The sequence below is a fragment of the Nyctereutes procyonoides genome, unplaced genomic scaffold (genome assembly GCF_905146905.1).
Source record: "Nyctereutes procyonoides isolate TBG_1078 unplaced genomic scaffold, NYPRO_anot_genome, whole genome shotgun sequence".
NCBI classification, from domain to species: Eukaryota; Metazoa; Chordata; class Mammalia; order Carnivora; family Canidae; genus Nyctereutes; species Nyctereutes procyonoides.
Window position 1 is genome coordinate 49,358,652 of NW_026575140.1, and position 26,715 is coordinate 49,385,366.

The window sequence follows — 26,715 nt, forward strand, 5'->3', positions numbered from 1 at the left end:
GGTGGTCCCCCCGGGGTGGAGCGGTGCGGGCACGGCCCCCGCAAAACGGGTCCTCCCCGAGCCGCAGCCCCCCCCCCCGCCCCGCCCCGCCCCTCCGTCCCCGGAGCGGGATGGCGCGGTGTTCAGGTCCGGGGCGCGCGGCCGTGGCACTCAGGGCATGCCCTTGGACAAGGCGAGGGCCGCGCTGCCACGCTCCAGCTCAGCCCCTCCTGCTTCTCTGTCCAGTTGGGCTGAAAGGCGCTGACCCGCAGAGGGGCTTCACCCTGCACCGCCAGGCCCAGGCGAGCAGACCACCTCCACCGCGCCCCCGGGTCGCGGGGGTACCGGGAGGTCACCGCTCCTCCAAGAGGGAAGAGGAGGCATAACCTGCTTTCTGCGGCTTCCCACGCGCTCTCAATCACAGTGACCTCGGCGATAAAAAAGAAGTGGGCTTGTTTTCAGAACCAAACCCCTGCGAATGCTCAGGTTTGAAAGGCACAGTAACACAAGCATCCCCAGTAATTTACAAGGCAAACTCCTGAATATCCTTCAAGCTTTGTTCAAATGCCTTTTTCCAGTGAATCTTCAGGCCCTCCATTCATGCCTCATGCAGAGTGGAACAAGTCTTTCCCCCAACTCAGTGTCCCTTACCACCAGTTAAGTGTGCTGATTGGGTAATAATTGTAGCCTTGTGGGTGCTCCTGTGGGGAAGGAGTCTGAAAGATAAATGTTCACTGAGGTTTTTTTTTTTAAGACTTCATTCATTCATTCATTCATTCATGAGAGACACAAAGCAGAGACATGGGCAGAGGGAGAAGTAGGCTCCCTGCAGGGAGCCCCATATGGGACTCCATCTCAGGCCCCCCGATCACCACCAGAGCCAAAAGCAGACATTCAACCACTGAGCTATCCAGGTGCCTCCTGAGTTGTTTGTTTGTTTTTTAATTCCTGAGTCTATCATGTGACAGTTGGGGAAACAGGACCAAAAAGAAGTCCAACTTGTCCAAGATTAAGATGTGTCGGTGTTGAGACTATAACTACAACCCAGGGTCTTTTCACTGTATAATTAGAGCAACTTAATAGGGTTCTCTGTTTGGTCCTGGGCCCATAGCGTAGTCACAGCTGATAGTTATTGAAAGTTTTCTATGCAGTTACTATACCAAGCCCTCAGGATTAATAATAGTCCTTAGGTCAATCTTGAAGTGGGGAATACTAGACACAGAAAAATATCCTGCCCAAGGTCATTAGCTAACTAGGGATGAACCCTGAATTTCAAACCTAGAGAGTCACCTCCAAAGCTGAACAGCCAACTCTTGCTGCCTGGGTAGAGTGTAGCAGGCAGAAGAAAGACCGGCTGAGACCTGGATGCCTGAGTGTATCCTTGACCCCGTGAGTTGGTGCTGTCCCACTCCTGTGGGCCTCAGCAGAGGCTGCAAGGGAATTTCCAGCAGTTCTTCTGGAGATCAGAGGGGCTGTTGGAAACCAGCCTGCACTCAGGAGGACCACTCTGCTGTCTGCGGCAAATAAAAACTAAAGATCTTGCCCTTAGCTCCTTGGAAGTGGAGATTGGAGATTGGCTGAAGTCCAGGAGTGTGGCAGAGGAGCAGTCAATATAAGGTTGTGAGTGGTATCTACCAGAGGTGTAAGCACAGGACATTGACACACTTGGCAAGAAAACACAGTGCCTTTCTCTCTTCTCCCCAGGAGTCCAATCCCTTGGCAGTGCCTTTTTGTATTTGTAGACTGGTTAGTTGCCTGGGACGAAGGGAGAGTGCAAGAAATCCTGAATATCACCAAATAGGAGCAGGGCCAGGGGGGACCTCTTTCACTCCTGTAAATCTCAAACCCTTTCTCATTTTCTCTAAGCAGAGAATCCATGTAAAAGTGGTGTCCTATCCCCGCCTTCCATCGTAATTACTGCTCTTGAGCACCTCCTAGCAGAAATTCTGGAGCTGCCTTTACTCCTCCAGGCAGCAGAATATATATCCCCAGTCAGGTAGTAATACCTGTCATTATTTCTTAAGTACTTCTGTGCTCTCAGTATCCTAAGTGCTTTGCCAACACAGTCTCCCTTCATCTTCACCTTCTCCCTCCCTCCACCTAGAAAAGACCCCAAGAGATGGCTAATATCATTATCCCCAATTTACAGATGATGACCTTGAGGCTCAGAGTAACTTACCAAGGGAACACAAGGCCAATAAGGGGTAGAGACAGGATTTTTATCAGTGTAGGCTGACTCCAAAGCTATTTGCTTACACCACTTGCTCCCATGTTTTTCTCCACCTCCAGCTAATCCTATTCAGTTGATGTTCCAGCATGCGTGTCTATTTATTGGGCAAATATAAGGTGATGAGTGATATCTGGCAGTGCAAATGCCTTCTGAATCATCATCTACTAAAGTGTTTATATGCTTAGGGAAGCTTTAAGAGCACAATACTATCATTTAATCTGTAGGAATTTGATGATGCACAAATGAATAAAGTTAAAATAAAACAAGAATATAAAAACAGGCGACAGTATTTCATTCACCTGAATACCCAGTTGCGGCAAACTGCATTGCATTTCTAAATGAATTTGTTAAAGCCACTTTAATTTACACATAAAATAAATTTTCACCAGAAGGAATTCCTTTAATTATATTTCCAATTTTAAGGGAATCCTCACAGTCTTTTTTTTTTTTTTAAGATTTATTTACTTATTTTAGAGGGGAAGGGGCAAAGGGAGAGGGAGTCTCAAGCAGACCCCACACTGAGCCAGACATGGAGCTCTCTATCTCACCACCCATGAGATCACCTGAGCCAAAACCAAGAGTAGGATGCTTAACCGACTGTACCTCCCAGGCACCCCCTCACAATCCTTTTTATACCAGTTGTATCAATTACAACAAATTAGTGGGGTAAAATCAGCAAGGTGATTATCCCAAAGCCAGTGAATAAAATTAATTTCCAATGACAAACACTTCTTACAAATTTAATGAAGAATTCTATAACAAACATTCTAACAAACGTGGTTGTCTATATCAAACATTCTTAACATCGAGGAAATTATTCAAACAAATCTTTTGACACTATAGGAAAAAAAAAAAACCTTCCCTGTACCTTATTAGTAACCAGATAAAAACAAACAGGTTTATGACAAGACTCAGAATGTGTATCAAATATAACTTAAATTCTCATCAACTGACAAAGGCTAATTCTTAAACGAGTATTTTACATTCTCAAAAGCATTTGTATCCATAGCTTTGTAAAATCTATCTCTAAGAAAGTCGTGGCCTCTGAGTTTAGTTTTAGTCAAAGCTAAATCAAAGCAGTTTGGGCTTACTGTAATTTATTTCTTCTGTAGTCTCTAATCATTCCAGATAAATGGGAGTTTAGAGCACATTTTTCCCATCAAAGGAACCTGAAACAAGTAGGAGATATGACAATAATCTCTTAAATAAGTATAACAGACAGAGACTTCCTTGTGTACACCCCTGGGGCATAACATCCTTGATCTGCTCTGGAGGTAAGAGTATGACACACAACTGTTCTCAAACATTTCCTCTCAGATGGTCTACTAGCATGTACTTCTCAGCCTCTAGAACTATAAATGCAGTTCTCACTGAAGGTGCGGTTGTGGAAACCCACTTGTCTTACAGCTGCCAAGACACACTTCTGCCCATAAGTCCCCTTAATAAACCATTTCTTGTCAAGTTGGATTTGTTGGCCATTTCTTCCATCTTATGTCTCTTTTGGCCTTTGGAGGTACTCTTGCATATACCTCCCTTTCATGGGACAACTTCTAATGATAGTAAAGCAGGTCATTTGGACTATCCACTTGCTGTGGAAAACCAAAAAGGAAAGCTAAAACCAAAGCTATAAAACATTAAGACAATAAGAAGGTCATGAAGAATTATCAGATGAGAGAAGAAAAACAAAATCTAGTGAATTAAGTTCCACCGTTGGGGTCTCTTTTCTGGGAGCTTCCCTGTTCAGGGAAAAGAGACTGAGAAGCTAGTTGAGTGATGCTTTTGATAATGTCACAGACTAGAGGACAAAAGTTGGAGCCCAAGAATTGCTTTGGATCAGGATTCTGAAGAAGCTATACCAGGTATAAACCAGCCCCCAGCAGGGATTATACTCCAGCTTCAAGACATCTGTGTGATTTAGGAAATCTGAACCCCCAGCAATACATTGAGAAAAATCCCAATTCTTGCTGTTCCAGGTGCCTGATGGAAGCAAATGAAGATCCACTTGGAATAAAATAGTTTCATCCAAGGTCTTGAATTATTTCCACAAACGATTGTTCAACCATAATGCCTGGCACACAATCATAGATATCAGGAGCCAAGAAAAATGATAAACAATAGAAATAGTGACATGACGGGGATCCCTGGGTGGCTCAGCGGTTTAGCGCCTGCCTTCGGCCCACGGTGTAATCTTGGAGTCCCGGGATTGAGTCCCACATCGGGCTCCCTGCATGGAGCCTGCTTCTTCCTCTGCCTGTTTCTCTGCCTCTCTCTCTGTGTGTCTCTCATGAATAAATAAATAAAATCTTAAAAAAAATAAAAGAAATAGTGACATGAGAGCTCCAGATAATGGAATTATTGGTCATAAATTTGAACATATTATGCTTATTATGATCAGGGATATGAAAAAGAACATTGAAAATTTGGGCAGAGAACTAGAAATTATAAAAACTGATGGATTATATATGAAAAAGAAGCAACTAGAAATTCTAGAACTGTAAAGTAAAATAACTGAAACTAAGAACTAAATTGATGGATCTGTAAGCAGCGTTATAATAGAAAGAATTCGTAAAATGGAAGACAAGTCAAGAAGAAAATATCCAGAATGAAGCATGTAGTGAAGGTAAGAGACATAGAGAAGAATACAGTGAAAAGTTCTACCATATGCTTGATCAGAGTCCCAGAAGGGGAGAAGAGAGAGAATGTAGTGGAGGAAATATTTGAAACATTAACGGTTAATCATTTTCCTGAAGTGATGATAGAAACCAACTTAATATTCAAGATCACTATGAGGGGCTCCTGGGTAGCTCAGTTGGTTGAATGTCCTACTCTTGATTTCAGCTCAGGTCATGACCCAGAGTCATAAGATGGAGGCCTACATTGGACTCCAAACTGGACTTGGAGCCTGCTTAAGATTCTCTCTCTCCCTCTCCCTCTGCTCCTCCTTACCACCCTTGCTCACACTCTCTCTAAAAAAAAATTAAAAATCATCATGAATCCCCCCCCCAAAAAAAAAATACACACCTAGACTATTATAATGAAACTTCCGGAAATTAAAAAAAAGTATTAAAAATACCTGGAGGTTTGGGGTGCCTGGGTGGCTCAGTTGGTTAGGTGTCTGCCTTCGACTCAGGTCATGATCCCAGAGTTCTGGGATCCAGCCCTGCATTGGGTGCCCCCCCTCAGCAGGGAGTCTGCTTCTCCCTCTTCCCCTGACCCTCCTCCCTGCTCATGCTCTCATTCCTTTCTCTATCTCAGCTAAAGATAGCTGGGAGTTGGGGAAACAGATTACCTTCAAAGGAGTGACACTAAGGGATCTGATATTTTCAACAGCAACAGTGGAAGACAGATGATTATGGAATTAAATCTTCACCGTGCTGGAAAAAATAACTACAACCTGGAATCCTATGCCCAGATATTTCAAAGATGATACAAAACAAGACATTTTCCAGATGAAAACAGAAAAAAAATATAACCAGTGACCTGAATTTTCCAAAGAATTTATGAAAAATGGTATCAGAAAGTCTGAGGTAGAAGACACAAAGAGCAAAGAAAGTGGCAAATATGTAGACAAATATAAATCAACATTGAATGATAAAGTGAAAGTAATCAACTGTGAAGTTAAGGGCACAGTCTACACAAGGTCACCCTTACTTATGACATGAGTTGCAAGTTTGGGAGTCCCCAAGACCATCCTTAGGTTCGATAATTTGCTAGAAGGACTTGCAAAACACACTGATCACTGTTATCTTCACAGATATCATTTCTTATTGCTAAAAGATACAGTTAGAATCAGCCAAGCGAAGGAATGCATAGGGCAGAATCCAGGCAAGTACAAAACACAGAGTGTCCAGTTGTCCTCTCCCCATGGAGTCAGAAGAGCATTTACTTTCCTGGCATTGATATATGACAATATGCATGGAGTATTGCCAGTCAGGGAAACTTACCCAGGGCTAGTGTTCAAAGTCTCTATTGGGACTCCATCACACAAACATGATCAACTGCCTTTGCAAAACTCGGTCTCCAGCCCCTCAAGAGGTAACACTGACACCACATTACCCAAAGGCCCCACCTCAAATCACTTTGGTACAATATGGCTGGCTGAGGTTATAACAAAACTCTTCTATCAGGCATGACATTCTCACAGCCTAGAGATGACTGCCTACTAGCCAAGAGCTAAAGCCAGACCTCCCTTTGGGCAAATTAAATTGTTTTCTACATAAATACCTAACAGGTTTAAAATTTTCACCAAAGTTGCAAGTCCCTGAATCTTGGTAGGGCTTATAACCCACCTTCTGGGATGTATGTGTTTTACCAGGGCATCTAGAATACCTGCCATTTCTTGTCCACTGGGTCTAGTTAGCATGACGTCATCAATATAGTGTCCTAGTGTGATGTTCTGCAGAATGTCCAGACAATGAAGGATTCTTTAGACCTGCGGTGACTAGTATAGTAGCCACTAGTTCCGTGTAGCTACTCAGCACTTGAAATGTAACTAATTAAGATGTGCTATTGAGGCACCTGGGTGGCTCAGTTGGTTGGGTGTTTGCCTTTGGCTCAGGTTATGATCCTGGGGTCCTGAGATTGAGCCCTGTGTCAGGCTCGCTGCTTAGTAGAAAGTCTGCTTCTCCCTCTCCTTCTGCCCTCTCTCTCTTGCTCACTCTCTATCTCAAATAAACAAAAATTTTTAAAAAGATGTGCTATAACCATAAAATACACACCAGATTTTGAAGATTTGGTATGAAAAAATAATTAAAATATCTCAATATTATTATAGTGATTACTTATTGTAATTGATAGTATTTTAGATATGTTTGGTAAGTCAATACACATATTATTAATTTCACTTGTTGCTTTTTGACTTTTTTTCAGTGTGGTTACTAAAATTACAAATGTGACTCACATTATATTCCTGTTGGACAGCATTGCTTGGACTATTTTGATACTGAGCATGATGGTGAGTTTTATGTGTCAACTTGACTGGCCACGAGGTGCCCATATTAAGTGTTCTTTCTGGGTGTGTCTGCTAGTGTTTCTGGATGAGATTAGTATTTGAATTGGACTCAGCAAAGTAGATTGCCTGCTCCAGTACAGGTGGGCATCATAAAATTGTTGAGGGCCTGAATAGAACAAAAGGTAGGGGAAGGATGAATTCCTTTTATCTGCCTCACAGCTTGAGCTTGGACATCTGATCTCATGGTCTCCTTCCTCACAGACTGTGATTTGTACTGTCAGCTCTCCGGGTTCTCAGGACTTGGACTGAATCACACCTTTGGCTTTCCTGGGTTTCCAGCTTGCAGATGGCAGATTATGGAACTTCTCAGCCTCCCAAATCATATGAGCTAATCCTTTACAAAAAACCTGTCTCTCTCCTTCTCTCTCTCTCTCCCTCAGTTCTGTTTTACTGGGGAACTATGGCCAATGCACTGAGAGCAGTAGAATTAACAAGGACTGGACAAGACTGAGTTTGTACCGTTCTCCATCCCAGATGAATGCAAATTGCTTTTGAGCCTCATTCTTAACGGAATTTGAAAACAATGCATTTGCTAAATCTATAGCCACATACCAATTGTCAGGGGCTGTGTTAATTTGGAGGGGGAACTACAATTAGGACTACATCTTGGCTAAATTTATAGTGGTCCACCATTATCCAACATGATCCATTTGGATTTTGCAGGGCCATATGCCCGTGAATGAAATAGAAAGTAGAATGGGAACCACTACCCATTCTTTAAGTCTTCAAGGGAGGCAATAATCTATCATTCCACCTGGGATATAGTTTGGCTTGAGTCATTATCTTGGCCACAGGTTGGGAGTAGTTTCAGGAACTTCCAGTTGGCCTTTCTTTCTCCTTTTTTAAAAATTTAAGGACTCAACAGATCAGGGAGCCAATGTAAAGTTTCTGCCAAATTCTAGGGAAATCCATATTGATTGTGCCTCATAAATGACTAACGGCCTATTTGAAGAAAGGATTGGGAGAACAGACATTTGTTGTGGCATTTCAGGGTTTCTCAAGATTTGGCCTCCTTTTCAATTGCTAGGCTCAGATCTTAGAACTCTCTCAGATTTGGAAACTGACAAAGGATCATGACTTTTCTATCATGGTAGTGACATCAGTCTTTTGATATCTGATCTTGATCTTTTGATTATATGAGTCAAACAATGCTGTTTACTGCCTGTCTTAACCCCTTCAGGCTGCTTTAACAAAAATACCGTAGACTTGATGACTTGAACAAAAAGTTTTATTTCTCCCAGTTCTGGAGACTTTAGAGAACAAGATCAGGGGTGCTAGCACAATCCGTGTCTGCTGAGGGCCTAATTCCTGGTTCGTAGATGGCCACATTCTCTCTGTGTCCTCCTAAGGCAGAAGGGACAAGACAGCTCTGTGGGGTCTCTTTTATAAAGGCATTAGTCCCACTCAGAGGGCTCTCTGATGACCTAATCACCTCCCAGAGGCCCTACTTCCTAATATCATCACACTGGGGGGTTAGGATTCCAGCATATGAATTTTGGGCAGACACAAGCATTCAGTCCATAACACCGCCATCTATCTCACTTCAAAGACCTAATCATCATCAGCCATTCTCACATATCCCTGTGGGTCAAGGCATGCTTGGTACCTTTCCCACCTATGTGGTCATTATATGTATCATGTCTCTGACAATTGAGGTCTGTAGCATGGGCTCCGCTATTCTGGAATCCTATTATCACCATTAACACTAGAGAGCCCAATTCCATAACAGCATTTCCTGGGCTGCTATTCAGGTTCTCAATAATCCAGTGGTCTTGTCACTAATCCATTGTTGTACAGAGGGCGTGACTTCTGAGCATATGATGTCTTCTGATTTCAATCAGTCTTATCTGAGATCCAATATCACACAGTCCTGTGTGATAAATTCTGGGTCTTTCTTTTAACCTGGTGCATAGTTACCTTGGAATATGACCTGAAGTTTACCTAGGGGAATGACTGGGGGAAAATGTACTATATAGAGAATTAAGGTGGTGTTACAAGGTACTTCCTTAAGGACCTTGTTCTTCAAACAATGAGCTCTGGGCCTGTGAACACCAAAGTCTATTCTCCAGCTTCTTCTTCTTCTTTTTTTTAAATATTTTATTTATTTATTTTTGAGAAACAGAGAGAGAGGCAGAGACAAAGGCAGAGGGAGAAGCAGGCTCCCTGCAGGGAGCCCGATGCGGGACTCCATCTCGGGACCACAGGATCATGCCCTGAGCCAAAGGCAGATGCTGAGCCACTGAGCCACCCAGGTGCCCCTGCAACTGCTTCTTGAAAGCTGCCAAGGGGGCTGTGTGGTTTCTCACAGTGTGGCTGGAATTGGTGATTGGCCACCCTAAGACTACTGTTTCATTTTCTACCAGAAACCAGACCTATCATCAAACTTCATTTCAATTAGTCATAGGCGAAAACCTGAGTAATTTTGATCCATGGGGTTCCCTGCTTTTTGCATGGGGGCTATTTGCATTTTATTGCTGTCATACTGGTAAATAATCTAACTCCCAGATCTCAATCACCCAGTTAGGCTTAGCCTGGGTTCCCCAGAAAGCAGAGCCTTGGCAGAGGGCTCATGGCAGGGCTATGTCAAAGAGCACAGAAGTGGAGAAAAATGGGAGTGATGTGGGGATGGAGAGGAGCCAATGTGAGATGATGTTATTGAGTGGGCTGCCGCCAAGTGGGAATGACTGCCAGTCTGTAGGGTTGCTCAAGGTTCAGTGGCCTGTATAAACGCACCCGCCAGCTCTTATCTCCCATTGATCAATGATTCACCCCACAGGGTACTAAATCCTGCACCTCAGGGCTGTGTGTACAAACCCCAGGACATTGTGAATGTGGAAGCCCCAGAACAGGGGAGAGAGGAGGCACAGTATTGGGGTAGGAAATGAGGTAGTATCAGATTACCTTGGTATGAATTTGTCCAGAGACCATGCGAGCTGGAACCAGAGCCACAGGAAACCAAGAGTGTCTTGAGGAGGACAAGAGAAAGATGGGAAATAGTGGGCAAACATACATGCTCCACTCCAGACCTGAAAGTCCAGAGTGGCCAGGAATGATGCCAAGGGAATGTGTTTGTACCAGTTACAAAGCTGCATGGATTCTAGGCATCTGTAGGGCTCAAGGTTCAACTGCCCATATCCTGCTGCTGAGAGTTAAGGCTGTAAAGAAACTAGATAAATGGAATGCTAGGATAACCTGGTTTGGTTTTGGTTGTTGTTGTTTGGTGCACACAAGGACAGTTGAGTCATGTCTAACGCATCATGAGTGGCTGGACCTCCAGAGTCAGTTTTGACATCACTTGTCCTTGGGCAGTCCGTCCTTTATCCAGGATGTCCCAAATGGATTTCACAGAACACTCTGGTCAAAACTAGAAGGGATCTTGTGTGGCTCCCAGAAGTCCCCACACTCTGTGGATCAGAAAACTGAAATCTCTCACACTGTAAAAAGAGCAACGATCATGACCACCATGGTGATAATTTCAGCTAGCATTTTTAAAAGATTTTATTTGTTTATTTGAGAGAGAGAGTGAGAGAATAAGCAGGGGGAGTGGCAGAGGGAGAGGGAGAAGCAGGCTCCCCACTGAGCAGGGAGTCCAATACGGGACTCGATCCCAGGACCCTGGGATCATAACCTGAGCTAAAGGCAGTTACTTAACCAACTGAGCCACCCAGGCACCCCTCAGCTAGCATTTTTGAGCACCTACTACACATACTTTCTAAAAAACTTAATCCCCATAAGTGCTCTCATTTTGCAGATGAAAAAGAGTCTCACATAGGTTCTGATGTACACCAGCCTGTATGATTCTGATGAAGAGAATGTAGAGACCGACATTTAACTTAAAATTGTTTTGTCTCCGCCATCCCCCTCCAAGGGAGACTAGTGGGCCTGAACCTTTAAACTCAATCCTCTTGCGCCCCTCCTTTGATGGTGATCTGTCCACAATCATCCAATAAATTTGGATGATGTTTTCACCATATTCTGTTATTATGAGCGTCTATTTCTACATGCTCAGTATCTAGATAAAAGGATAGAAATAAAAGACGTACATCTGTTGAGTGTGTGCTGTATGCCAGATATTGTCCAGGGGACTTTTCATTTGCTTTAAGTAATGTAGCATTTAAGTCTCACAACAGCCTGGGATGTTGGGTATTATTATTTGCCTCATTTTGCAAATGAGGAAATGAGCCATCAGAGAGATTAAATGAATTGCCTAAGATCTTTCAGCTAATAAAAGGCAGAGCCAAGGATTGGAACATGGTTCTGTGTGTGTCCAAAGCCCCCTTTCTTTATATCTTTTATCATCACCCTTTATATATGTATAAACCTTTTATACATAAAGGTTTGTTTTGGTAAATTTAATAGTTCATTTCATTTGAAAATGATAACTAGAGATGCCTGGGTGGCTCAGTGGTTGAGAATCTGCCTTTGGCTCAGGGCATGATCCCGGGATCCTGGGATCGAGTCCCGCATCAGGCTCCCTGCAAGGAGCCTGATTCTCCCTCTGCCTGTGTCTCTGCCTCTCTCTGTGTCTCTCATGAATAAATAAATGAAATCCTTTTAAAAAATGATAACCAGATTTCACAGGGAAGTGACTGAGAGGTTTTCAACTCTTGGTTTTCTGACTTAGGAGAGTCAGAAACCAAGTGTGATATACATAGGAAAGTGCAGGACACCTCCACAGAGCTTTCATTTTCAAGTTCAGAGAAGCCACAAAAGAGCCACAAGGCCTGAAGTGGGGTTCATAAAACTGAGATGCCTCAAGGATGAACTTTCTATCCAGGAGTCTATCTAAGCCAATAATTGCTTTTTGGTACAAATGTTTGCAAGATTTTTTTTTTTTTGACAAGAGCTGAATGTCCAGAGAAATGGAGCCTTGCCCTCACTGCATCAGGCAACAGTTAACTATGGAGACAGACAGATATAAAAATAACTAGCACCCCCAGACTTGTGTAACCCCACTTTGCACAGACTACTGGAAACAGATCCACTGGCTAATTGTGCCACCAGGGGGCTGGAAAGACCAGAGCTGTACCACTCCCAAGGCAAGGTGAAAAGAGGGATGGTGAAGACCATGTTAGAAAAAGGAAGGTCTTGTTTAAGGCAAGGGGTGGGTTTTGTGTATAAAAGGATCAAAAGGGACTTCTTCTCTGGTTGTTCCTCATTGGCAACTGTAGAGCAAGGTAAGTCCATCTCTCTCTCTCTCTCTCTCTCTCTCTCTCTCTCTCTCTCTCTCTTTTTTAGATGTATTTATTTATTTTGGGGGAGGAAGGGGAGAGAGAGTCTCAAGCAGATTCCAAGCTGAGTGCGGAGCCTGAGGTGGGGTTCGATCTCATGACCACTTGCCACCACTTGCACTAATAATAATCTTACAGTGCCTTTCTGTAGGGCATAATCCTTATTGTAATCCATCTCCTACCTTTTCTTTAGGATTTAGCTCCAAAGTCACCTCACCTCCTACAGGAAGTCCTCCCTGACTGTTCAGCCCTTCCAAACTTAATTGCTTCTAAACTGTCATACTTTTAGTAATACATCTACCTATTACAGGCAACACATCCTTTAGGCATTATCTCACAACCTTTTAACACCTTTGGGGGACAGGCATCATCATTCTAATTTTACAGATGGAGCTGTTAGGGCTCAGGAAAGCCTTGCCAAGACTCTACAGAAAATCAGCAGCAGAGCCAGAATTCAAACTCAGATCTGGAAAAAAAAAAAAAAACAAACTGAGATCTGGGCCTGAACTTTTATATAGAATTGGGGGTTCTAGTTCCATATCAATAGTAAGGATGGATCTTTGGGGCAACTAACATTTTCTGCCTCAGTTGGTAGAGCCAAGATTTAAAATCCCTCTGTCTGATCCCCAAACCAGTGCTCTCAACTGTGGCCATTTGTAGAGAGCAAGACAGAGTCACTCATGTCAAGCAGGGGCCTGCGTTAAGCAATGATGTGGGCACTTAAGGGTACCGCAGCTACGAGAAATCACAGAGACCGGCATCAGCTGACACCGCAGAGGAGGTCTGCGGGGGGGAAAACAACTAATTAAATCCCTTTTAAAAGGGAGTAATTTTGGGATGCCTGGGTGGCTCAGTGGTTGAGCATCTGTCTTTGGCCCAGGGCATGATCCTGGAGTCCTGGGATCAAGTCCACATTGGGCTCTCTGAGAGGAGCCTGCTTCTCCCTCTGCCTGTGTCCCTCTGTCTCTGTCTCTCTCTCTCTCTGTCTTTCATGAATAAATAAAATCTTAAAAAAAAAAAAAGGAGGAATTTTGCAGCAAACTGTCTGATTCCTCAGACATTACCCCCTCTATGTCTGACCAGTTAGAAAGACAGCCGCTGGGGCACCTGAGTGGCTCAGTCAGTTAAGCACCTGCCTTCAGCTCAGGTCACGATTCCGGGGTCCTGGGATCGAGCCCCAGGTTGGGCTCCCTGCTTAGCAGAGAGAGCCTGCTTCTCCCTTTCCTTCTGCTCCCCTCCCTATTCGTTCTTTTTCTCAAATAAATAAATAAAATCTTAAAAAAAAAAAAAGCAGCTTTGCTGAAGGCTCTGCCCAATTGATCTCTGAACAGAACTGAGATCCTTCACTGCTTGTACATAAAAAGCAGTAAATGCTGAGAGCTGACCCAGACCAGACCCAGGCCTTATCTTAACTGCGCACCCATAGACTGATATTGTGTTTGGTCTGTTAACCCTCCCTGGTATCTTGTCCATTGTGTGACATTATGTTCTGCTCTGTGTGCCGAGTAAGACGCCAAGTTAATCACGAGGTGAAGTATCATTGAATTGGGACCCTGGAACCCACTTGCTAATTGTGTTAACCTTGCTTGAACACTGAGCAAAACTGATGCTGTGGAAAGATACAACGCCATGTGTGCACCTTCATAGCGTGCACATGACATCATTCATTTAACTCCATCTGGAGATTTAGAAATGTTCTTATTCCTGCAATGGCTCTATGGTATATATGCAACTAAAGTCACAAGCTTAAATGTTCTTCCACATGAAAAAACCCATGCTCAATGTTGTCCACTTAGACCTGAGGGCTGCGGGTCAGGTTGTCTTTTCTTTTTTAAGATTTTGTTTATTAAAAAAAAAAAAGATTTTGTTTATTTATTTGGGAGAGAGAAAGAACATGAATAGGGGGAGGTGCAGGCAGAGAGAGAAGGAGAAACAGGTTCACCACTGAGCAGGAAGCCGGTTCCATCTTAGGACTGAGATCATGACCTCAGTAGAAGGCAGATGCTTAACTGCCTGAGCCACCCAGGTCTCCTGTCAGGTTTTCTATTTGCACATCCTTCCTATCTGTTCCTCAGTTTTGTTACCAGCTAACAATTAATTTTAAGGGAAGATAAGTTTTATTTTTTAATTTTTTTGAAGATTTTATTTATTTATTCATGAGAGACACACAGAGTGATGCAGAGACATAGGCAGAGGGAGAAGCGGGCTCCCTGCAGGGAACCGGATGTGGGACTTGACCCCGGGATCACAACCTGAGCCAAAGGCAGATGCTCAATCACTGAGCCACCCAGGCATCCCTGGAACAAAAGTTTTAAATAGGAAAGCTTCACACATCTTTTATGGTTCATAGCAATGTTTAGAAGTCAAGAAGTACAGATATATTTGTATTTCTGGTGGCCTAGAAGCTACTGAGCAAAGTCCTTTCCTCTTATTGCATCTGACGTTTGCTTCTGCGACACAAACAGCCTGAGTTACCTTCAGGCTTCTGAGGGTCCTTCCATCCCTTAGATTTCCTTTGAAATCTCAAGTCTGAAAATGGGCTCCTAGAACCTTCATCACCCCTCAAAAGTTTCTATCTCCGGTGGTTAAGGACCCCTGTTCAGTTCATCATGGTGTAGAGGATCCCACTTTGTGGGAGTGGGTTACTTCTTCCAACTCAACAGAGAGACCCAATGTTGAAGAACTCTCATGGCTCTTCTCAATCTGTGCAAATAGTACAGTATATGGAGGCTGAGGCTGTTACTCTTTTTTTTCTGTGTGGTAAAATATACATAAGATAGGGGTCCCTGGGTGGCTCAGTGATTGAGCATCTGCCTTTGGCTCAGGGCATGATCTTGGGGTCCTGGGATGGAGTCTCACATCGGGCTCCCCGCAGGGAGCCTGCTTCTCCCTCTGCCTATGTCTCTGCCTCTCTCTGTGTTTCTCATGAAAAAATAAATAAAATCTTTAAAAAAGATAAAATATACATAAGATAAAATTTATCATTTTAACCATTTTTCAGTGTACGATTCAGTGACATTTAGTACATTCGCGTTGTGCAACCATTACCACCATCCATCTCTTGAACTTTCTTATCTTCCCAAACTGAAACTGTATACCCATTAAATGCTAACTGCCCATACCCCCTCCCCCTTGCACCTGGCAACCACTGTTTCACTTTCTCTCTGAATTTGAGTATTCTAGGTATTTCATATAAATGGAATTACACAGTATTTGTCCTTTTGTGACTAGCTTATTTCACTTAGCGATTCATTCATGTTGTAACACGTCAGAATTTTATTCCTTTTTAAGTCTGAATAATAATAATAAAACCCACATTTTGTTCATCCATTCATCTGTTGATAGACATTTGAATTGTTTCCTCCTCTTGGATGTTGGGAATAATACTGCTATGAACATTGGTATATAACATTTGTTGAGCCTTTACTTTCAATTTTTTGGAGTATATACCCATGAGTGGCATTGCTGAATCATATGGTAATTCTATGTTAAAATTTTTAAGGAAATGCCAAACTATTTTCCACAGTAGCTCTGCCAATTTGCATTCCTGCCAGCAGTGCAGAAGTGTTCCAATTTCTTTTCAACATTTGTTGTTTTCTGTTTTCGGTTGCTGTTGTTGTTTTTTAAACAGTAGCCATCCTAATGGCTATGAGAAGTGGTATCGATTTGCCTTTTTTCATGGCCAGTGATGTTGGACACCTTTTCATGTGCCTATTGGCCATTTGTGTATCTTTGGAGAAATGTCTGTTTAAGTCCTTTCTTAACTCAAAAGACCTGATTCTGTACTTTATCCCAGCCTGCTATATCAGTAAGTATAGGCTAGGTTATGCTGCAGTAACAAACACCTCTAATATACAGGGGCTGAAACAACAAAGTCTATTCTTTTTAAAAATTATTATTCTAAGTTATTTTTTTTCTTAAAGATTTTATTTATTTGAGAGAGAGAGAGAGCAAACACAGAGGGAGAGAGAAGCAGACTCCTCACTGAGCAGGGAGACTAACGTGGGACTCCATCCCAGGACGCTGGGATCATGACTTGAGCCAAAGGCAGATGTTTAACCAACTAAACCACCCAAGCACCCCAATAAAGTTTATTCTTCACTCATTGTACATGTCTGACACAGTTCATTATGGGGCTTTGCTTATTGTGGTGCTCAGAGACACAAGTTGACAGTGACTTCATCACCATGCATTATTCCACTATTATGGCATTAATGCAAAGGCGGCATGTTAAAGCACGTGCTAGGTCTCAGAGTCTCTGCTCATATTACATTTACCAAAGCAAGTCATATGGCTATGACTAACTTCAAAGGAAAATTCAAAGGTACATTAAAAATTTTTAAATTTAATTTAATTTTACTTACATTCAATTAATTAACATAGTGTATTATTAGTTTCAGAGGTAGAGTTCAGTGATTTATCAGTTGTATATAATACCCAGTGCTCGTTATATCACGTGCCCTCCTTAATGTCCATCCCCTAGGTACCCCCACCCCTAGCCCCTCCAGCAACCCTCAGGTTGTTTCCTATAATTAAGAGTCCCTTGTGGTTTGTCTCCCTCTCTGATTTTGTCTTGTTTAATTTATCCCTTCCTTTCCTCCATGCTCTTCTGTTTTTTTTTTTAAATTCCACATATGAGTGAAATCAGATGATAATTGTCTTTCTCTGATTGACTTATTTCACTTAGTGTAATTCCCTCTAGTTTCAAAGGTACATTTTAAATAAAGCAGGGAACTGTTATCCTACCATGATCCTGGAAAAAGAAGAAACAATATATTTGTGAACAGCTGTAATGACCACCACCTCCGCTCATATACTTTCTTAGGCAGCTCATCTTCCAGCCTCACTGAGGGTCAGGTTGTAGTTGGGAATCTTGCCTGATGTAGAATCAGAATCTCTGGTTTCTTCCCTGACTGCCACCCTTTGAAATTTTTTTTAAAGATTTTATTTATTTGTTCATGAGACAGAGAGAAAGGCAGAAACATAGGCAGAGGGAGAAGCAGACTCCACGCAGAGAGCCTGATGTGGGACTCAATCCTGGATTCTGGGATCACATCCTGAGCTAAAGGCAGATGCTCAACCGCTGAGCCACCTACGCGTCCCCACTCTTTGAAATTATTTGCATTATATTATATCCCGTTTACTTGGTTGCCACTGTGAATTCTTGATGTTTTCTCCCTAATTTTTGTTACTTTTATTACATTTAAGATAAATATTCTGGATCCCTGCTTCAGTTGGCTGTCTTTGGCTGGAACTTTTCTCTTACACAAATATTAAAGATACACTGTAAAGGCAAGACCTTTGTAGAATGTTCTCCCAAGGCCCGACCAGGAAACCTATCCATAGATATGAACTGTTAGCATTCATTAAATGTTTATTTTATATCACACACTGGAAGTAGCCTTTATATTCATGACCACTTTAAAACTCACCTGTGGAATGCCTGGGTGGCTCAGTGGCTGAGCATCTGCCTTTGGCCCAGGGCGTGATCCCAGAGTCTCAAGATCGAGTTCCACATCAGGCTCTCTGCATTGAACCTGCTTCTCCTCCCCTTCCTGTGTCTTTGCCTCTATCTCTGTGTCTTTCATGAATAAATAAATAAAATTAAAAAAAAAAACCACCCCAGCCCCTTGAGGTCAACACCATTATTATTATTATTATATTTTTATTTTTATTTTTATTCATGAAAGAGTCAGACACAGACAGAGGGAGAAGCAGGCACCCTGTAGGGAGCCCGATGCAGATCTCAATCTGGGGACCCCGGGATCATGACCTGAGCCAAAGGCAGATGCTCAACCGCTGAGCCTCTCAGGAGTCCCTCAATACCATTATTACATTCATTTTGTATCTGGGAAAACTGAGGCTGAGATTCAAAGTTACACTCTAGTAAATGCTGCAGACTGTGCTCTAACAGAATCTACTTGGAACAAGCAGAGGGGTCCTTCAGATTGTACCAAAAAAATCAAGGAATATTTGACTTGGCCTCTCTAATGCTCTGCTCTGAATTCCACTCTACTTTCTCACACCATGAGTGTCTCTCTGTGGGCCAACATCTTACTGGGAAGTGAAACAAGTAGTTCCCCCTTCCCCATGCACACGCGTGTTCCCTCTAAAACAAACAAACAAATAAATTAATAAATAAAGATATCTTAAAAAAAAAAAACGGTTATTGTTCAAAATTCCAAGCAGAAGTGCCTGGGTAGCTAAGTCTGTTAAGCATCTGCCTTCAGCTCAGGTGGAGTTCCTGAGATTGAGCTCCACTTTGGCTTCCTTGCTCAGCGGGGAGCCTGCATCTCCCTCTCTTGCTCCCCCTGCTTGTGTGCTTTCTCTCTCTCTCTTTCTTTCCCTCTGTCAAATAAATAAATAAGATCTTTTTTAAAAAGGAAAAAAAAAGCAGCCTCCCGTTTGGGGTTCTGAATTTCGGTGCACGCAGTACAGTTACTAGACTAGTCCTCTAGATGGCAGCAAACCCCTCGATATAAATACATTTCCTCCTGTCTGAATTTTCTTGCCACATTTTTATACCGAGGATGGAACACAGACCCAGAGCTTCTTCCAAGCTCTTTAAGTGGCTTACCTCAGCATGAACTAATATACTAAGGTGCTTACTGCTGTGATTGTCGGTTCCAGGTTTTGACTATGGGACTGATTTCAGCAAAGGCTCAGGTAGTACAGATTGGAAAATCTAAGGTACAGATTTTCCCCTTAAATACACTAGAAGAACACTGGTGATACTTTTAACATTGTGGTAGTCTCTGTCGGTGAGGCAGAGTCGGTTGAACAAATGAATGAGTGGATTACCACAAGGAATGCACAACATTAGACATCACCCAGGTTGGAAAAAGGCTTCTATTCAAATGGCCATATATGTGTAAACCCCAGTGTACCAGCCAATGTTTTTTTTAATTAATTAACTAATTCATTAATTAATTTTGATTAAAAATTATTTAATTCAATTTGCCAACGTATAGCATAACATTCAGTGCTTATCTCATCAAGATTTTATTTATTTATTTGAGAGAGAGACAGAGAGAGCGAACATGTGAGCATGAGCAGGGAGAGGGGGAGAGGGATAAGCAGGCTCCCTCCTGAGCAAGGAGTCCAACCCAGGACTTGACCCCAGGACTCTGAGATCATGACATGGGCTGAAGGCAGTCACTTAACAGACTGAGCCCCCCAGCCCCCCACCATACCCCTGCCAATGTTCTTGATTGCAAGCAACTGAAATCAAGAAAGGATTCAAACTTTGGATTTCTCCCTTACTGTGCATCTTGTATTTCAGGCTTGCAGGTGGAGCCTTTGACAGAACCCTCGTCATTCATATTCCAGGGCCTCAGCTGCCCAAGAGTGAAGAGAGGGAGGATGGCCTTGATGTGGCTTCTCTGAGGTCAAGGAAGTGTCTACGTCCACCACACTGCACAACACCAATGTTCCCTGGCCTGCTGGGCAGGCTTTACTGGAGCACATCAGGAGTCTTCTCCTGCCTCTGCCCCATCACTGTTTTTATTACCACTTTTTCATGACTTCTTGGGATAGTTGTGCTTTAACAGAATCTACCCACTGCTCTGGAACAAGCAGATAGATCACAGCTTGGGACAGTTGTGAAGACTACAGACATTCTTGTCTTGACTTTTATGCAGACAAGTGTATATGTTTTATATATTTATATATTTTTATATAAATACATTTTTCTATAAATGTACTTATATAATATATATTATAATATAAGTACATATTATACTACATATAAATATAATATAAAATACCTATTTAAAACTTATATAAATATATATAAAAATATATATTTAAGTTTTAATTTTAGTTCCAGTTTACATAGTGTTATATTAGGTTCAGGTGTGTTCAGGTGTGTGATTCAATAATTCCATACATCACCCTGTGCTCATCACGACAAGTGCACTCCTTAATCCCCATCACCTATTTCCACCATCCCCACACCCTCCCCTGGTGACCATCAATTTGTTCCTCATAATTAAGAGTCTGTTTCTTGATTTGTCTTTCTCTCTCTCTCTTTTTTCTCCTTTGCTCTTTTGTTTTGTTTCTTAGTTCTCCACATGGGTGAAATCATATGGTATTTGTCTTTCTCTGGCTGATTTATTTTGCTTAGCATAATACTCTCTAGCCCCATCCATGTCATTGCAAACAACAAGATTTCAGGGCTTTTTTATGGTTGAATAATATTCTATTGTGTGTGTGTGTGTATCACATCTTTATCACATCTCACATTTTCTCTATCTATTTACCTGTTTTTATCTGTATTTATCTTCTTTATCTATTATCTGTTGATGGACACTTGGCTTGCTGCCAGATCTTGGGCTTCTTCACAGTGAAGCAAACAATCAATAAGAATAGAAGATATTGGGGATCCCTGGGTGACTCAGAGGTTTAGCGCCTGCCTTCAGTCCAGGGTGTGATCCTGGAGTCCCGGGGATCAGGTTCCACATCAGGCTCCCTGCATGGAGCCTGCTTCTCCCTTTGCCTGTGTCTCTGCCTCTCTTTCTCTCTGTCTGTGTCTCTCATGAATAAATAAATAAAATATATAAAAAAAGAATAGAAGATATTTGCAAATACCGTATCTGATAAAGGGTTTGTATCCAAAACATATAAAGAATTTATAAAGCTTAATATCCTAAAAAACAGGTAATCCAGTTAAAAAATGGGCAGAAGATATGAACAGATGTTTCTCTAAAAGAGACATAGAGATGGCCAACAGACACATGAAAAGATGTTCATCATCATTTACAATTAGGGAAATGCAAATGAAAACCGCAGCGAGGGAGCCGGGGGCTGAGGCAGAGCCGGGAATCGCCGCCAGGCCCGTCTTGGGCCCCCGCCGCCGCCGCCGCCGCCGCCCCCAAGGCAGTGCAGGTGGAGGCCACCTCCCTGGGGCGGACGCACCTTTCCGAAGCGCGCTCAGACCTGCGTGGTGCACCTCACCCGGCTGCTTGCAGATGGAAAGAAATTTGATTCCTCCCGGGACAGAAACAAGCCCTTTAAATTTATGCTAGGCAAGCACGAGGTGATCCGAGGCTGGGAAGAAGGGGTTGCCCAGGTGAGTGGGGGTCAGAGAGCCCAACTGTCTCCCCAGACTAGGCCTACGGTGCTACTGGGCACCCAGGCGTCATCCCACCGAATGCCACTCTCATCTTTGACGTGGAGCTTCTGAAATTGGAATGACAGGAACGGCTTCCTCCCCGACCTCCCCATTCTTGGATGTGGAGGGATGTGGCTCCTGCAGAGGCGAACACGCGAGTCCCTGTGGAGCTTTTCCTGATGTTCCACTACACTCTTTGTATAAACATCAAGCCCGACTGAATGTGTTCCGTCACCCAGCCTTGCTCTTTCCCTTTCTCCTCGTATGTGTGTTGACCTAAACTACATGCCATAAACCTCAAGTAACTCATTTTATTTCGTTTTCATTTTGGGGTGAAGGTTCAGTTTCAGTCTTTTGGATCTAGATTTCCACTTATTAGTCAAATATTAACCGCACAAGTCATAGGTTTACTTTAGAATAGGAATTGGTGTTGGGGGGGGGATTACAAGAATCTTTTTATTTTATTTTATTTTATTTTATTTTCGGATGCAATTTTTATCTATTATATATTAAACATTCTTACTGCTGCTCTGCAAAGCCATAGCAGGTTTGAGGCACTGTTCAGGGCTGAAGTAACCCTCCCAGTTGAGAGCTGTCCTTAGGTTGAATTAAAGCCCTACCTGAAACTGAAGTGGGGAGGGGGAGAGCCTCTGCCCCCACTACCCCTCCCCCGCTGCCTTTTGGAAGCAGATTGTTCTGAGGTATTTGACACTACAGGTATCTGTCCCCAGGCCAGCAGGGACCTCCAAAGCCCTCTTCATGGCCTGACTCTTGTTTTGTTTTGTTTTCCATCCTGTGGTTTTTCTAATAGATATTCAGGACTTTTGTAATCTCATAGCTATCTGAGCTTCACTTTCCAAATTTTAAGGACTCTAATTGAAAGTTTAAATTGAAGGTGCTGTTTGTAGACACATAACACCCGATGAAAGCCCAGCCACCATGACAAACCCTTGAGTGTTGTCTTGAGAAAATGATGCTGGTCATCACAGCTTCAGTATCTCCTGGTTTTTGATGTTTGGCTCCCCCTGCTGATCTCAGAGTTTTCTGGCTTTTTCTTCTCCCTCCTCTCACCCCTTCCTTTCCTGTGTAGTGATTTGGTGAGAGAAATTATTGCTGCCTACCCCCTGCCCCCACCTGCCTGCACTACGTATGAGTTTCAAGTTTTATTATTGCAATAAAAGTACTTTATGCTGGCTTTTAAAAAAAAACATAACAAACAAACAAAAAACTACAGTGAGATATATCCTCACACCTGTCAGATTGGCTAAAATCAACAACACAAGAAATACAGGTTGGCTAGAATATGGAGAAAAAGGAACCTTCTTGTAATATTGGTGGGAATGTAAGCTGGTGCAGCCACTGTGAAAAACAGTATGGAGGTTCCTCGAAAAGTTAAAAATAGAATTACCCTGCCATCCAGCAATTGCACTACTGGGTATTTACCCAAAGAATACAAGAACAGTAATTCAAAGGAATACATGTACCTCTATATTTATAGCAGCATTATCTACAATAGCCAAGATATGGACACAGCCCAAGTGTCCATCAATTGTCTTGATTTTTGATGGGAATACTTCTAATGTTTCACAATGGAATGTTATGTTTACTGAAAGCTTTTGGTAGTTAGATCTTCTATCTGGGTTAGGAAGTTTCCTTGTATTCCCAGGTTACTAAGAGTTTTTGAAAACAGAAATCAGTGTTGATTTTTTTCAAGTGATTCATGGACATAAGGTTTTCTTCCTTTAATGTGTCACTATAAAGAAGAGCACTAATAAATTTTCTAATATTGAATCAGTGTTGCACTTAAAGACTAATTTATTCAACACTTCATTTATTTGACAAATATTTATTGAGTGCTTGCTATGTAAAAGCAGTGTTCCCAGAGTTGGGAATGAACAGAATGAACAAAACAGAAAATAAGTGCCTTCCTGCAGGGACCATACATTCTAGCTGGAGGGAGACAGACAATTTTGTAAAAATGTAAAATGTATAGTATGTCAGAGAGTGATAAATACTGTCAATCAATGTTGTTTGATAGATAACTCTCACATTGAAATTCATTTCTAGAGAGTTTGTAATTTTGGTGTTTATTTCCTCTTTCTTCCCATAACATCACATTGTGGTTACTTTATAATTTTATTGCAATGGGTCAGTGTGATGACTGATTTTTGAAATTTTTTGAGGTTTTTCTTTGTGATCTAACTAATATTTATGAATGGAATATTCCCCAAGGTAGAAATCATACAAATACCTCTATTCTATATAGTGCTGTAAACTCATCCCCTAAATATAGCAAATAAATAGAAAAAAAGAACAAAAATTAAATATAAAATCAGACTCAAAGACACTGAACCTATGTATCTCCATGGACTGGTGGAGGGGCAAAAATCCCAAGTGGGATGCTGGTCTAAAGCCATTGGACTGCTGGACCTGGGTCTGGAACAAGGCAGTGAAGGCTGGCAGCTCAATTCTGTGGGTAATAAGAACTAAAACTGCCTCACAAGACATGGGGCTGCAGCGCCTGAGGTGGGATTTCTGGCTCTTGAAAGAATAGGAAAACCAGCTGCTAGTCTCTGTTTAGGATTACAATTTATGTGCAGCAGTCCATGCAGGGAGGTGATAGGACACAGGAACTCATCTAAGTGAGCCTCTGCTTTACTGACCAGATCTGCAGTATCTTCAGTATGCCTCAGGACAGGGCCCCTGAGCTACTCCCACCCTGAGCTACTCCATCTAATGCTTTTCTGGATTGAGGATGAGTATGGGGGGGTTTCCAGAGGCTAGCTTCAGATATCATCATGGCAGAGAAGACAATGATGCAATACCTACACATTTCTCAAGAAATAAAGTACTGCCCAAGAATTTTGTACTCAGCCCCAAACACTGCTGGACAGGGAGAGAACAGGCTATCCAGCTGAAATAAGCCTGCAAATAGAAACACCAAACTCAACCAACACAAGTAGGGTGACCATACCTCCTGCTTCCCCAGAGATAATCCCCATTTACAATGTGAATCACAGCATCATATTAATGTCACCGTCTTTTGCTCTCAGAGTGTACTGGTTTGGGTAATCAGTGATCATTCTACCAGAGGGGAGATTAAAATGATAGAACAGGATTGAAAATGGATCTGGCTTAGACATGGTGAAATAAAGTTGAAATTTCCCACTCTTTTTTCAGGAATTACCCGAGAGTAATGAGGAGTATGATACACACACATACACACACACACACACACACATACACAAACACACTCACACATAAGCACCATCTTCCATAAAAGTTTGGAGACCATGAAATTGCAACCTGTGAAATAGGGGAGGGCTGACAGAAGCATCTAAAGTTAAAGAGGAGAAGCTGTATCTCTCAGGAAGAGCCAGCCAAGTTTAATATTAAGGTGAGGGTGGACCTGAATATGTGAAGCCTGTCCTAGGAACAATGAAAATAAGGTGCTTATTTACCCTACTTCTAGGGTATTAGAACCAATGTTTAAGGATTTAAGAAAAATGAGGTACCTGGCTGGCTCAGTTGGTAGATCATGTAACTCTTGATCTTGGAGTCATGAGTTCAAGCCTCACATTGTGCGTGAAGCTTACTTCAAACAAAACGAAATAGGTACACCTGGGTGGCTCAGCAGTTGGGCATTTGCCTTCAGCTCAGGGCATGATCCTGGGGTCCTGGGATGGAGTCCGCATTGGGCTCCCTGTGGGGAGCCTGCTTCACCCTCTGCCTCTGTCTCTGTGTCTCTCATGAATAAATAAATAAAATCTTTAAAAATAAATAAGTAAAAATAAAACAAAAACAAAAACCTTTAATCCCTGGGTTCAGAACAGTGCCTGGCCCAGAGTTGCTTAACAAGAGTTGTGTACTAAACAATTTATGGAATGAACAAGTTGTTAGGTGGTCCTATGAGAAAAACATGACTCATCCTCAACATTCGTTTTAGGGGCACCTGACTGGCTCAGTTGGCGGAGAATATGACTCTTGATCTTGGGGTAGTGAGTTTGAGCCCCACATTGGGTGAAGAGATTGCTTTAAAAAAAAGATTTAAGAAAAATGACAAAATTAAAAGACAAGTTGAGTCCATACAATCAGACCATTGTGTCCCAGGAATGATCAGCCGAGAATGATAATTCCAAAATGTGTAACAATGAAGTTTACAGATTTCATAAACAAAGAAATAATTCTTGGAGCAGCAAGGCAATTACATCATTTCTAAGAAAAAAGGAAATTGGGTTGCTTTCAAACATCATCATAACAGAGAAGACAATGAAGCAATACCTACATATTTCTCAAGAAATAAAGTACTGCCCAGGAATTTTGCCCTCAGCGCCAGACTTTTGCAGGACAAAGGCATTTACATTTTTGAGCATGAAAAACTCACAAATTTCCATAAACTGTTCTTGAAGAAACTGCTAAAGGAAGATTCTTCACAAGATGGCATCATGAGATGGGATTACTATAAAATGAGTGTGCGTATGTGGGGTAGAGGGGACATTTTGGTGAAATAACTAGTGGAAATTCTGAATCTGTTTACCTGGAGGACCAAGATGAAAACAAATGTGGGGCTGATGGTTACAGAGCAGAACAGATGATTTTACAGACCCAGGAATGAAGAGGTGATCTGACTAGAAAAAATTGGGACGAGAAGGAAAAGCAAAGGAAGGAATATTTAAAGCACACTGATTTCCTCATTTTTTTTTATAGCCAGGGATCAAAATATCCCATTTAAAGTTGATTTTAAAAAATCAAGTAATAGAGGTATGTGTAAACATATTTAATTTAATTTATTATTATTTTTAAAGATTTTCTTGGGGTTCCTGGGTGGCTCAGTAGGTTAAGTGTTTGCCTTCAGCTCAGGTCATGATCCCAGAGTCCTGAGATGGAGCCCTGAGTTGGGGGGTCCCTGCTCAGCAGGGGAGTCTGTTTCTTCCACCATTCCCCCTGTTCATGCTCACTTTCTCTCTCAAATAAATAAATAAAATCTTAAAAAAAGGAAGAAGAACAAAAAGAAGAACCTGAAAGGCTAGGAAAACACAGCATAAAATAGCATAACCACCAGGTGAATAGGGCTAAACCCATCTATTCCTTCTTTTTTTTTTTTTAAGATTTTTATTTATTTATTTATGAAAGACACAGGGAGAGAGAGAGA

General features: G+C 42.2%; 1 pseudogene; it reads left to right on the top strand.

The window, feature by feature from the left end:
- Positions 1-110: 110 nt before the first annotated feature.
- Positions 111-21,646, top strand: LOC129496896 (peptidyl-prolyl cis-trans isomerase FKBP1A-like; annotated as a pseudogene).
- The last annotated feature ends 5,069 nt before the right edge of the window (positions 21,647-26,715 follow it).